The sequence below is a fragment of the Protopterus annectens genome, chromosome 4.part1 (genome assembly GCF_019279795.1).
Source record: "Protopterus annectens isolate FY-2018-M chromosome 4.part1, PAN1.0, whole genome shotgun sequence".
Classification (NCBI taxonomy): Eukaryota; Metazoa; Chordata; order Ceratodontiformes; family Protopteridae; genus Protopterus; species Protopterus annectens.
Window position 1 is genome coordinate 482,873,931 of NC_056734.1, and position 13,619 is coordinate 482,887,549.

At 35.3% G+C, this 13,619-nt stretch overlaps 1 long non-coding RNA gene across 1 annotated transcript in view; it reads right to left on the reverse strand.

Annotated features, from left to right (window-relative positions):
• LOC122801380 overlaps positions 1–12,401 on the reverse strand; it is a 158,233-nt gene extending 145,832 nt beyond the window's left edge. Inside the window, exon 1 of the long non-coding RNA XR_006364701.1 lies at positions 12,335–12,401. This is a non-coding gene — a long non-coding RNA (uncharacterized LOC122801380). The remainder of the gene's footprint in view (positions 1–12,334) is intronic.
• Positions 12,402–13,619: the final 1,218 nt, after the last annotated feature.

The window sequence follows — 13,619 nt, forward strand, 5'->3', positions numbered from 1 at the left end:
CAAAATACAAAGCTCTGATATTTCTAACTCTTTTGAACTCCCCTGATCCTTCACCTCTCCCTAACTGCCTCTCTAACATAATTTGCCTATTTACTATCACTTACTTTAAATTTGAACTTCCTTCTCTCCAGAAAGATACCCATACTACTTTGTGGATATTGAAAAAATGTATTCACTAAGGGCATGTGGAAGTTAGTCAAGTTGTTAAAAAAGGGAGGAGAAGCTCAAGTCTCATATTTAAGTTTTTGCACATAGTCACATTTTGTACCTGGTGGCTTCGCTGACAGAATATGCCATTGAGGAAGGGAGTTTGCTTGGGTTTCAGACCAGTTCTGTGAATGCTGAAGCATCATTGTACAGACTTCAACCATATGGAAATAAAATCACCCTGTTAAGACATTACTTGAGAAGAGTGTCTCTGATAGCTGATTTCATAAGAAGATGCTGTTATAAGTGTAGGAATTGCTTTTCTTTTTGCTCAAAATTAATATATGAATTGATTTTGAGCTCAGCCTTGTCACAGGCTACCATATTAAGAAAAACAGAAAACATGAGAGACCCTGGAATCAAACCAGAATGATTCTATTGTAGATGGTGAGAGATGAGAATTATACCCATTTGAAACTGTCTCTGCTTTTGTGGGTAGTTCAGTAGTTTACTCTGGAACTCTAATGTAAGAGTGCATTGGATTTCAAAGGAGAGTAAAATTGCTGATTAGAAGAAGTAAGGGAAAGAAGGCCTGAAGGCCTTGATGTGATTCTTCAAAACAGATACTGTCATTTTATGAAGATGCATGTTAAGGTAGATGGAATTATTTGCTGAGAATAAGGTAGGTGCCCAAAATCATTGTCTGGTTTGTTCAAAGCACAACATTCCATTAATGTTTAAGTGTAAGTGGAGCTGTTTGGACAGAAATTATTTCAAAATTATAGAAATAAGTGAGAAGAGGGATATTTGTCAGTAATTTTCAGCTTGCAGAGGTTACCATGTTTAGAAATATGGGTAAAATAAGTTGTCTTCCACATGCCTAGAAGCATACTTAAAGAATATAAGGAACGGAAGATAGCAGGCAGTGCCTATCAAATTAAAATACAGCATGTTTTAAGAAATATGTGGAACAGACCAACCACATCTACTGAGAAGGTATATAGTAATTGTTCTAGTACTTTTTCTTACAGTTTATTTATTTATTTACTTATTTATGTATTTTCTCTACCAGCGCAGGCCAACTGAGCTAATACAATAGCTCTTTTTCAGAGGCAGCATTGGAGAAATGTTTTACAATTAGACAGTAAAATAATACAAGAAATGAAAAATAAAGTTACGAAGTGCATTAGGATAACAGACAGAAAACACTGAAACAAAATACACTCCAGAGACGTTATAAAAAAAAAAAAAAAACATATAAAATGCAAGTAATTGGCAATTCAGGTTAACACATTTTATGCTGAAGTTAAATTCACTGACATTATTATAAACACTGGTGTCATATGTTTGCAATATGCATGTAATGCATAAGATGAAAGTATTAGGTGTTTATGATATCAGGCAGTATAGTTTAGGGATAAAAATTATGTTAAATTAGCATATGATGGTGGAAAAGTAGGAAATAAAAAAAGAGTTCTGGATGTCTTACTTACTTTTCATATATCAGAACAATCAGTACTTGAGAGTGCCACATGATGATTGATAACTTCATGGCTGTTTATGTTATTCTAGAATTTTGGGGATTTTTAAATGAACATGTTTCCAGATTCCCAAAATTAGCAAAACTCTTGTGAGTTTATTTCATTCATTCATCATGTCACTATATTTCTGGAGGAGGATGAATTTGAGTCTACTTCAGATCTGCAACAAGCCTGTTCTATCTGTTCATAGGGGGAGCAAGCTTGGAGGAAAGACAGAAAACAGAGGTCAGTAAAATCACTGTAGCTCTGCTGTACACTAAGGAAAATGAGTGCTTGCTATCAGAGCTATAAAGAGGCTTTATTTTACTAATTTACCGAAAAAAAATAGCTTTGAAAATTTTGGAAGCTAATCATATGCTATCAGTTTCAAATGATCACTAAATTACTAAATTATTTTCCAAATGACATGTATGTTATAATATCAGGGCAACTCCTCTTTCATCTTACTTTCCGCTTTCTGAGTTCTTTAAAGTTATGTCTGCAAACATAATTATTATCATCCTTATTAATTCATATCCTGAGCTCTCTTGGATTTACTGGAAAGCATTGTTTATATGTTATCACTCCTTTGTCAGTGTTTTATCTATAATTCTTTGTCAAGGTAATATTCAACTTGTCCTACTTCCTAATTCTTAGGCACCCTTTCACTGCTTCCTACTCCGCCTCCAGGTCTTTAGACAGTGCTACCCAAATCTGGTACTGCGCTCATATTATTACGTGGTTATTTCATTATTTGTAGTCCTACTGTTATACCATTATTTTGTCACTCATTTTCATCCTACTGTCTAAACAAAACATGTAACGTCCACCTTCTTTTTAGTATACTAAATCTGTGATTATGATGATTTGTTCCTTATGATCCATGTATTTTATGTGATATTATTGTCTTATGTTCTGACAGGTAACTATATGACAGATGACTGCCTGTATGTTTAGATTTGTTATATTTGCATTTTTAACTTTAATAGTTAAATAGAGAGTGCTGATTACACAGTGAAATCAGGAAAACATCTATCCTGGTATGCACCTTTCTGAAATCAGAGGTGACTTACAAGTTTTTTTACGAATGACTTAGAGGTATTATGCTCTAGTCTTACATCGTGGCATACACAGTAGCCACCACAGGACAACAATGACAACCTAAAACCAATTCTGAAAGCTGTAAACCACTTTTTCTATTGCTGCACAAAAATGCAAACTGAAATGTTTTAAAAGTTTTTAAATATGTCAATTCAGCAGAGAGATATTTACCTTCTGGTTGCCATCCGTGTGGTTGTGCTTTTAAAATTGTAAAGCATTTTGTATTCTTATTTATCTCTGATGGGTGGTACATCAGAACAGCTGCAGCTCCATTTACTACAAACTATTGTTTGGTCTGTCTGATCATAGTAGTTTTGTGTTTTTGACATGGTTGTCAAAATTCACCTCTCATGCTTTGGACTCGGGGTAAAGTTCTTGACTTCCTTATCCAAAGACATAACAGCTTGATTATGATCAGAGACTTAATCATATTTCTGTATGATTTGCCTTTAAACTGTTCCTATGCTATTTTTATTATATAGATTACATTTTTTATTCAAATTTTATTTTCCTTTTTCCAGGTCACATCTGAAAATGCAAACCCAGTTAACAAGATGTAATGAATAAATGAAAAGAGATGATAAATAAATGTCTTCAAGATCATTAATCTTTGCCCCCACCTTCAATGTAATCAAGCTTCTGAGCTTTTAGCCAGAATTCTGAGGCCTACATACATAGGAGTGGGTTGTGTCCTGCATTTATTTCATCTAATAACAGTGTCTACTTATTAGTTATGTACAAGTATTAAACTTGTGCATTTTCTAGCCACTGTTGTTGTTACTGCTAACATGTTTTTTTTCACCATACTGCTTATGTTATTTCAAACATTGTAAAGGTCTGCTGGAGATGCATAATGACAGCTCTTTGTAAATAAAAAAAAACTGACTTCTATTTCAAAATGGTGACTGCAGTATGCAGGCATATATATGAGGTTCTGCACTGTTGCATCTACTGGATAACAGTAGTGAAGAGATGCACAAGTAATTATTTAGAATTTACTGAATAGCATCTTTTTATCTGATTTTCATCAAAGCACTGTTGAGAAAATGAGGTGCACACTGTTTTCTGGGTGTAAGTACAACAGTAATCCATGACAATGGTGTCGCTAGGGGATTTACTCTGATTTGTTAAGGTTTACTTATGTGGGTAAAGCCTGGGTGAACAACTATTCTGGCTAGGAGGGAATAAAACCCATCATAACTCATAAACTCCCTGTCATGAATTATTTCCCCCAGTCTACTTTTCTAACCACATGGCTCCTCTACCTTCACCCATCTAAGTCATTTGCTCCAGTGGAGATTCAAGCTAGAATTATCATGCATCAAATCCTTTTATCAGTTAATAAGTAAATAGCCAACAGCTTTAAAAATTAAATAAATGAAATTCAAAATTAAGGAATACTCTTGGAAAATTTAATATGCAGACAGATATTTCAAACAGATAGATGGTATAAGAAAAATGCTTGATTATTTAGTTGGCTAGTTCTGACACTATCTCTAGGTTAAAAAAAAATTCTAGATTTTGTATAACAAAAACAACACCAAAACAAAAGTCGAATAGGAAAGACAAATAGAACAATCCAGCGACCACAAATAATTTAATTTAATATCCTCTAGCGACTCGGCACACAATGCCTTCAATGGAGTAAAAGTGTCTCAATAAAACACACATTGTATACTATAAGGCAACATTTAAACAATTATGCGATTATATAATCAAACAATTAAATACTCAATTAACCATTCATTATAATAAAACTTTACAGTTGCAAGGCATATTAATTCCAACAAGAAAGACCACTGCTGAGGTTTCAAATTGTAAACCAAGCCTGTTTTTATTCAATTCGTTAATAAACTCTTTATTCTTCATGTCTGCCTTGACAAATAAATATAAGGCCGTCAATATATCTAAAATATTGGCAGACATGTTTTTTGAAAATTCCACTCTTATACACATATTCATGCTCAAAAAAATCCATCATGATATTAGCATACATGGGTGCAAACGAGGTGATGGTACAAAGTGCCACTGAATTCAAGATAATTGTTTTTCAAATGAAACTACACTAATCCAGTAATATATGTCACTACAGGGCTATCGCCCAGAGCAAACCTTAAAGCCTCAATCCCATAATTATGCTCAATGCTGGTATACAAACTCTTGACGTCTATTACCAGCCAATACATGTCTTCCTTCCATTGAATAGTTTTGATTGTATTCAAAAAATCAAAAGTAATTTTGATGTATGATGCTTGATTTTTTTAACCACATCCAGTTAATAATTACATAAAATAATACCAATTTTGTTCAGAAAATACTGACATGCTGATACTATGGGTCTTCCTGGAGGGTTCAAAAGATATCTTAGGAAGGGAGCAGAAGGATGCCGTTTCACATCTTTCTACACCATATTTTTTATTTATATCATTGTTCGTAAAATATTCTAACCTATTTCCTTTCAATAGCAATTCTTCATAACTCTGGATAGATTTTCTATAATCTTCAATACAAGCTATACTATATGTATTAACGTCATATAAATGGTCATAACACATCCTCAAATATTGATCATGATATACCATAACTAGCTTATTACCTTTATCAGCCGGTTTGAAAATAATCTCTGTTATCACTTAACATTTGCAAAGCTTGCCAGTCTAATTTTGTCAAGTTATATTTTATCTGATTTTTACTATCAATAAATTTTTAATAAGCATTTTCAATGGCAAAATTAACCATAATAGAAAACTGCTGCACGCCGTCATGATTAAATGTTTGAATAAATTGTGTTTTAATAGGTACTGTTTTAGTGTTCAACTTACAATAAGCATTACATTCACCATAACTATCTAGCTCAGACAAACATGATTGAAAACTTGTATCTGTATCACATGATGTATCAAATTCAGTTTCTATAAAATTATTACCTTTATTACTTTGAAAAAATTCCACAAATGCAGTTTTCTTACAAGAGAAAAAGTGTATTTTATTAATCATGTCAAGTCTAGGCATCACTGTTGGCACATATTTTAAGCCTAAACCTAAAACGGCAGCCTCTTGGTCATTTAAAGTATAACCAGATAAATTAACCACATAGTTATTGTCACACAAAGTCTCTACATTAGTTCTTTCTAAATTTCTTGTACCTAGATTGCTGCTGCTGTTGTGGATACGAAACTGTATGCTGTTGAAAGGAACTGTCCCTCTGTGTTTCATATACATTTCTCCCCTGTTTTCTATTATTTTCATCAGTTCTGTCTTCTCAAAAAGTCCACTTCATGTAACCAGGTTCTTTGGTAGACAGCAACCCAGGGTAGTCTGCATAATCGCTATCCCAATCAGTTGATTCTTCAGTGGGTTCAGAAGACATTGCTGTGCCTTCTTCTTGGTTTTTATGCTCTTCCGGGATTCAGAATTGTATAATTGTTTAAATGTTGCCTTATAGTATATAAGGTATGCTTTATTGAGAAGCTTTTACTCAATTGAAGGCATTGTGTGCTGAGGTGCTAGAGAATAATAAATTATTTGTGGTCACTTGATTGTTGTTATTTGCCTTTCCTATTCAGCTTTTTTTTGTGTTGTTTTTGATATTTGCCTATATTTCCAGTCATTCAGCATTGGACCTGCCAAGGATTTTTAGGCAGGATCAACTTGATTCCACTCAATGCAGTATCAATCAGTATACAGTCCAGATGGGACAGCAATCTACAGGTTGAGTGATGATTTCCCGTGAGTTAGATGTTACAAAACCATGGGAAATGTTTTTCAGTGAAGAGAATAAGAGGAGAAATATTAATCCTTTCGCCTCTTTTGGGCAGAGCATGGCATGTAATTTGTCTGCAGAAATTCAGCAAATGTATGAGAAATTTGACTTTGTTAATCTGTTACCTCTGACCTGTTTTCTAATGTAGTCCATCACCAGTATGAACAGCAGTGGGTTCAAAGGTGAACCCAGATACATATCCACTCCCACTGGGATCCGTTCTATGAGACCAAACACTGTTCATACTTGAGTCACTGGGTCTTTGTACATAGTTTGCACTAACTCTATCAATGTTTCTAAGACTTTGAACCACCAGAGAACTTCCCAAATCAGCTGTCTTGGGAACTTGCTATATGCTTTCTCTAAGTCTAGAGATGCACCGTTTGACTCTTTCCTCATCTGTAGCTTTTCTCAAGTATCTGTTTCACTGCAAAATGTAGGTCAGTTGTGATACGTCCTGATCTGAATCCAAACTGCTCACCTCCCATCTTACTTTGAACTGCTCTGTATATCCATTTCTCATTCATCTCTCCGGAACTTTCATGCAATGTGACAGGAGTTTTGTACCTCTGGACTGCCCACAGTTGTAGATGTCCCTTTTGTTCTTGTACACTGACATGTGTATGCTTATTCTGCAGTCATCTGGGATACTCTTTTCCCTCCACACTGCTATGCTTACCCTCAGGAGCCATTTCTCCACTATCTCACCCAGCATCTTTATCATATCTGCTATGATCTCATCTGAGCCTGCTGCTTTTACTGATTTAATTTTCCTTTGTGGTGGGCTCCTCTTCTTCTCTCATCGCAGGCCGTGAATAGCAAATGCAACTTCTGCGGAGTATTCTTCATTCAGAAGCTGCTGGAATTACTCCTTCAATCTGCCTTTGATGTCCTGTGGACTGGTGAGCAGGGTGTTGCTGGCATCCCTTTTGAAGGGTGTCTGACTATCTTCTTTATCTTTCTATCTTTGCCTTGCAACCTGATATAGTTTCTTTGTGCACCTACTGAGTCACTTTCCAGAAGCTGGTAGAGTGCCTCTGATGCCTTGTTCTTTTGCTATTGCAACTCCTTTCTTATCCTCTTTGTTAGCTAACATGTATACCTTCCTAGCCTGGTCTCTCTTTTCTATCTCCCACTTTTTCCTGCACTCCTTTCTTCTGATGACTTCCTGGACATCTGCATTCTACCACCAGCTTTCCTTATGTACCTTATTTCCATACCTGGCTCAATCACACGTCTGCTCTGTAGTCTTCATACATGCTGTTTTGAGGCACTGCCATTCTTCTTCAATTTCACTTATTTCCTCCTCTTTCTGGCATGCTGGAGCACTGAATAATTCTTTGAACTGTTGTGCTTTCTCTCCAGTCAAATTCCAGGTCATCAGCCTGGTTTCTGTTGATCTTAGAGCCTTCTCTAACCACTGCTTGCAGTTGATTGTGGCAAACAGTCATTTATGCTGTGGGCTGACTGTTTCACTTGGGATGACTTTGCAATTACTGATTCTACCCCTATGCCCTTTCTTACTAGGAGGAAATCTACCTGAGTTGCATGTTGGCCACTCTTGTATGTGATCTTGTAACTGTCTCTCTTTTTGAAATGTGTTGGCTACTATCAAGCCATTTGCCAGGCAGAAGTCTAGATTGGTCTCTACTTTATTCCTGTTGCCCTACCCATGCAAACCCAGGCTCCCACCTTGAGGTGAAAGATGGCATCAGAAAAATATTTGAGTATTTAGTTGGGTAGTTCTGACACTATCTCTAGCTAAAAAATAGTAGATTTTGTCTACCATTACCTAAAAAATGCAGACTATCCAGAGACAAAGGCATTAAAAATAAACCCCACTGATGTAGAGTAGCAGGCAGTCCTTTAGACCCCAAGTTCTTGACAACAGCTGAAATGAAAATGGTTGTTGTTCCAGAATTTCCAGGAGACAGTTGCTTATCATGAAGAATACAGGGGTGTGGCCTGGATTGAGGCATAATTAGATAGTATTTAGTTAATAAAATTATTTCAGGTTAATAATCCCCCTTTTCAGGCAGTCTGTCATACTTTCCTTCTTTGGCAGTCAAAGTTAAAGTTCAAAAATGGACTTTTTATACAAACTAGCTACACAGGTAATGCATAGAATGATTGGAAGAGACTCATTCAACCTTATTAAATAAGTGTGCATGTGTGTGAGAATTTTGTGTATGCACATATGTGTACTTGTGAAAGGAAAACAAACAAACAAAAAAGTTACCTTTTCTTTTTTCATTTTACTTCACAGTCTGTTGCAGATTTATAGTGAAAAAAATCATATCCTGTACAGTTATTTCACAAAGTTTTCACATTACTTATATTTCACATTTTGGTTGCATCTAAAGAGGAAAAATAATGTTGATTTTATATGTTCTTTCATATTTCACAACTTTATTACAGTTTGAGTGAAACATGTTGTAGGTTCTTATATAGCCGTTAACAGTGTAGGTATGTTACTGCCCTCCTCCCACTGTAAAACACTTTTACTTTGTTTTGCATTTTACACTTTACAGAATGCTATAACCTCACTGCAGCATATACTGTTTTTACATAGTTTTTCACATAATGTATATTTTACATTTTTTAATGCAAACCTAGAGAGAACAATGTTTTATATATTTTTTTTTCACATTTTACACCACTTTTGTATTTCACTGAAGAAAGAGTTGTAGATATTTTATACAACCCTTAACAATGATTATCTATTCTACCAGTTAAAATTCTAGGCATCTTACTTGTTTAATGGTGGAAACATACATAGATAGCTAGATAAGCAATGCAGACATTTTGGAAGCTCATGGCAGTCTAAAAGTATAAATGTCATTGTTTTCATGGAAATAAAAGCCAGTTATAAACAAGAATATGATTGGGTCACTGATTGTAACTCACTTTTTATGTATTTGAGACATGGATGCTGAGGTGAATCTTGGCATCTGTGTCGAGCGCATATAATATGTTGTTACGAAAGGAGATCCAGTCATAATTCTTAATAGTGCATGGAGATTTACCTTCTTCAGGTACTACAAACTAGTCAAAAGTGAGATTAAAAAAAATGAGATGTGCTATGTTGAGTTTGAAAGCCAAAGCAGTGGATGAGTGTTTAACATCAGTACAAATTCCCTGTGTAAGGAGCTGTTTAATTCAAAATGCCCTGTGTAATTTAGTTGGCAAGAAGAACTGGGAGTTGAAATGAAGCCATTTCTACCTGCTCCTTCTGTTTACTGGACAGCACTGTCAGCTTTTCGTGTAGACCGGACATTAACGGCATGTATGGGGTGCTTAACAATCCTCTAAGCCTTGTTAAGGTGAGGTAGTAGCTTAACCTGGATGTTATTTAGTCATTTTTCTGAGTGCAATCATAGCACTCCAGGCACTACAAAATCTTTAGTTTACCTTCCAGTAATATAAAATTTTGCTCTATCCTAAATATTGCAGAGACATTTTCTTTGGCATAAGTTATGTGAACATAAAGTATTCCCATGTTTATCACTGATACTATGAAAAGGGCCACTTTTGATGTGTATGTGGTCACAAATGTAAGTTGCCTGAGTGGAAGAAATATTTAACAGCTTTCCACTATCTCTTCCTTTTAAGCAGAACTCACAATAGTTCTTAACTTGCAATCTCAGGACTAATAATCTTTTTTTTTTATTGAATTATGGCTAACTAGTCAAACAAAAGTCAAACCAATCTTCAGTAATGATTGTCCACCACTTAATTTTCACTATTTGATCTAGGAAAAGAAGCAAGACACCAAGATGTAGAACTATTTTCTTCAGATTTCTCTTCAGGTTCTAAAATTAATCTGTTCACAGAACTAGATTATACTAAGTGGGAACCCATATTAAAAAGAATGATATCTTGAATGACCTGAGTTACCTAAAAAAGCTATTTTTACATTTACATGATGACTTTGTCCTCTCAGAAATAGGAAGCATAGAGGGGAATCTACAAATAGCGTACTTAATTTGAAAACCAGAATATGAAGCTTAGGTATTAATTCTATTTAACTGTAGGTAGAAATAATTCATTTATCTTTATGATCTATGCAAGAAAACTACAGATGGATTAAAACATTTAGAAACACCATGGCAGTCAGTTATTGTAGAATTTAATGAAAGGTAGCTCAGTATTTTTTTTAGGGAGCGGGTAAAACATCCTTCTCAACCATGTTCACAAATGAGCCAAATGATGACTCCAGCATCTTTGCCATGGCCTTACAAATCAACTTTTCATAAGCCTCATCTACAGTTCTCCCTGGGTCTAAACAACTTTACATGTTTTTTCAGGAGTACATGTTCACAGAATGAAGACAAAGCCGATGAGTTCATTACTAATGAAAATATGTGTCAAAAGCTACCAAATCACATTTAGAAATCTACTCTCATCACAAAAAAAAAAAAAAAGATTGCAGTGGCAAGCACTTTTGCATATCCCATCCCTCCTTTATCAAATATAGTGATTTAAAGGTCACAAAGGACAAAGTACACCAGTTTGTTCATGTTCCCCAGCTGTAGTATTCAGTGTACAAAACTGTATTCAATTACATTTCAGACAATACAGCAGGCACTCTCCTTCCAGGACCATCATTCCCAAACATTCAATAATATAACACAAAGCAAGATGGACCACACACATCAAAAACACATTATGCACAAATCTCACTGGCAAAATCATCAGTCACTGTATCTGATATTTGATGGATGTTGTCCTAAAAATACAGATTCATAATAAATGGCTACAAAAATGCATTCCATTTATCACAACCCGGAAGAGGGAGATTACCAACCCTTAACTTTTCAGAAAAAGTTTACCTGAGTAGGTTGACATAGAGCTAACCATGCTACTAGATTAAACTCCACTTGGTCTGATTTACTTCACTTCACTCCAGATTTGTCATATTTGGTCCATAGATAGCTAATGCAGACTGGAAAAACATTTTAAATACACACTTATGGAAGGGGGTGCAAATGGGTAATATGTGCCATACTGTTATGGACCTGCTTGTGTATTTTTCTTCTTTCACATAACCACCTGCACTACAAAGTGAGGGGTATTACCAACAGTGTATTTATTACTATTGTTGGTGGTGTATTACATTCAGGTACATTGCATTCTTGGCTATGTAACATGGCACCATAGCAAACAAGTTACTGAGCAGCATATGATATTTCTGGTTGCATTTTAGTATTATATTAGAAACTCTGTATGATTTATTCCAGAATTCTCTATGCACTTGAGTATTTAGAGCTTTGCAGACAAAACCGCATGCCCATTTTCGTTTTTTTTTTTTTTGAAATCTTTTTATTGATTGTTTTGAAATTATTACAAATCCAACATATAAGCATGTCCATTTTCTGCTGTGGGTTTTCTGCCTACAGCATTCTGATAACTATTCACATTTCGTATTCATAATGCTTCTGTATGCACACTACTCTTTTCCAGGTTTCAGCACTATGCCCCAAACTGGTGACAGAAATTAACTTAAGGTAAGGCAAATAACAGAAAACTCTTCTTAATAAATTACCTACTCACTTTGGACAAATCTAGTTTTAAAAATGTCAAAATAATTTGCTTCTTCTGCAAGGTCGATACTCATATTTAAGCGTACTTTAAAATATAATTTTCAGTGCTCTAAACTATACTTTTTTGAAGTGTTATGACATCTGAGAAAATTATTTTTATCAAAACCACAAAATGTCTTTTCTGCCGATTACTGATCTAATGGGATTAGTCAAGAAAAACAAGCAAAAGTATGTCTCATATGCTAAAAGCTATTTTTTACCTGTATTCCATTGTTCTGTCTATTGCTCATACATTATTTAAACTGTCATGTACATGCCTTCATATACTGTTCCACTTTCTGAGAGCAAAGTGCATTTGTTCCATATCTGCAAGAATTAAACCAAGATACAAAATAATTTCCTGTAGCTAAGTGTGCTAGCAAACCTCATTTGCATACTGTATAAGAATCAGCATGCTTGATTTTCCTATGCTTTTAGTAGCAACATTTATTAAATTATACTTCCTGTAAGCAACCAAACAGCAGCTGTGTATCATGACCTTTCTGATAAATCAGTAGTTTTACTTATAACTCTAGATTTTCTGAATTACATCACATTTACCTGGCAGCAAAAGGAGACTATCAGCCTAAATAGCTGGTTCTTTTAACTACACTTAGCATTCTGCTTCCAATCCCTTTCTTGACCTGTCCCATGCTATCTGGAATGCATCTATGGATTTCCTCCCTACCATCCATTCCAGTAATCCATTGTATGGATCTACAACCCTCCCCTTGAAAATGTACTTTGACATCTAAAGAGTTTTTAGGCCCTAAAATCTGTTGTCTCTGCCTCCTCCTTACTATCTTTCCTTTCCTGTTTAGAGTGACTTTTTACATGTCCCAGGTATCAACTGGTGCACATTATATCAATTTTTTCCCATATCTTCTCGTCTTTAGTATGAAGAGCTCCTTATCAACTCTTGCTTGTATCTTCTGGTTTCTTATTTTCTATACATAGGGTTCCTCTGCATCTCACTCAGTCTTCAGATAGCTTTCTTCTGCATTCCTTTATGCACTCCAATGACCCTTTCCTTGTTTGACCTACAGAACTGCACACAGTATTCAAGATGTGACTTATGCAAGACCCTCAAGGTTGAGAGAATTACCTCTTTGTTTCTGGAGACTGTCCCCCTGAAGAAGCATCATGGCATTCTGTTTGCTGCTGCAACTCACTTTGCTCCTGGTGCTCCTACTCAGGTATGAACCCCCCCCCACACTCTCCTTTTTTGTGTGTTCTTGCCCAATTGGTTGCAATCTCACCAGATGATAATACACAACTAATTTTATGGTTCCAGTGCTGTCTTTTATCTGTAGTGAAACTGCTTCCACTGTTTTACTGATTTCATTGGTCTTCCTAGATCCATCCTTACACTTTTCCCCTTTCTCCACTATTGCATGTATTTTTAATTGAAGACAAAGAGGTTGAGCCTGTTCTCTGCTCTCTCAGGAACAGCTGCAACACACATACTAAAGAGCACTGCACAGGACTGAGCTCTGGAGTTCTTCA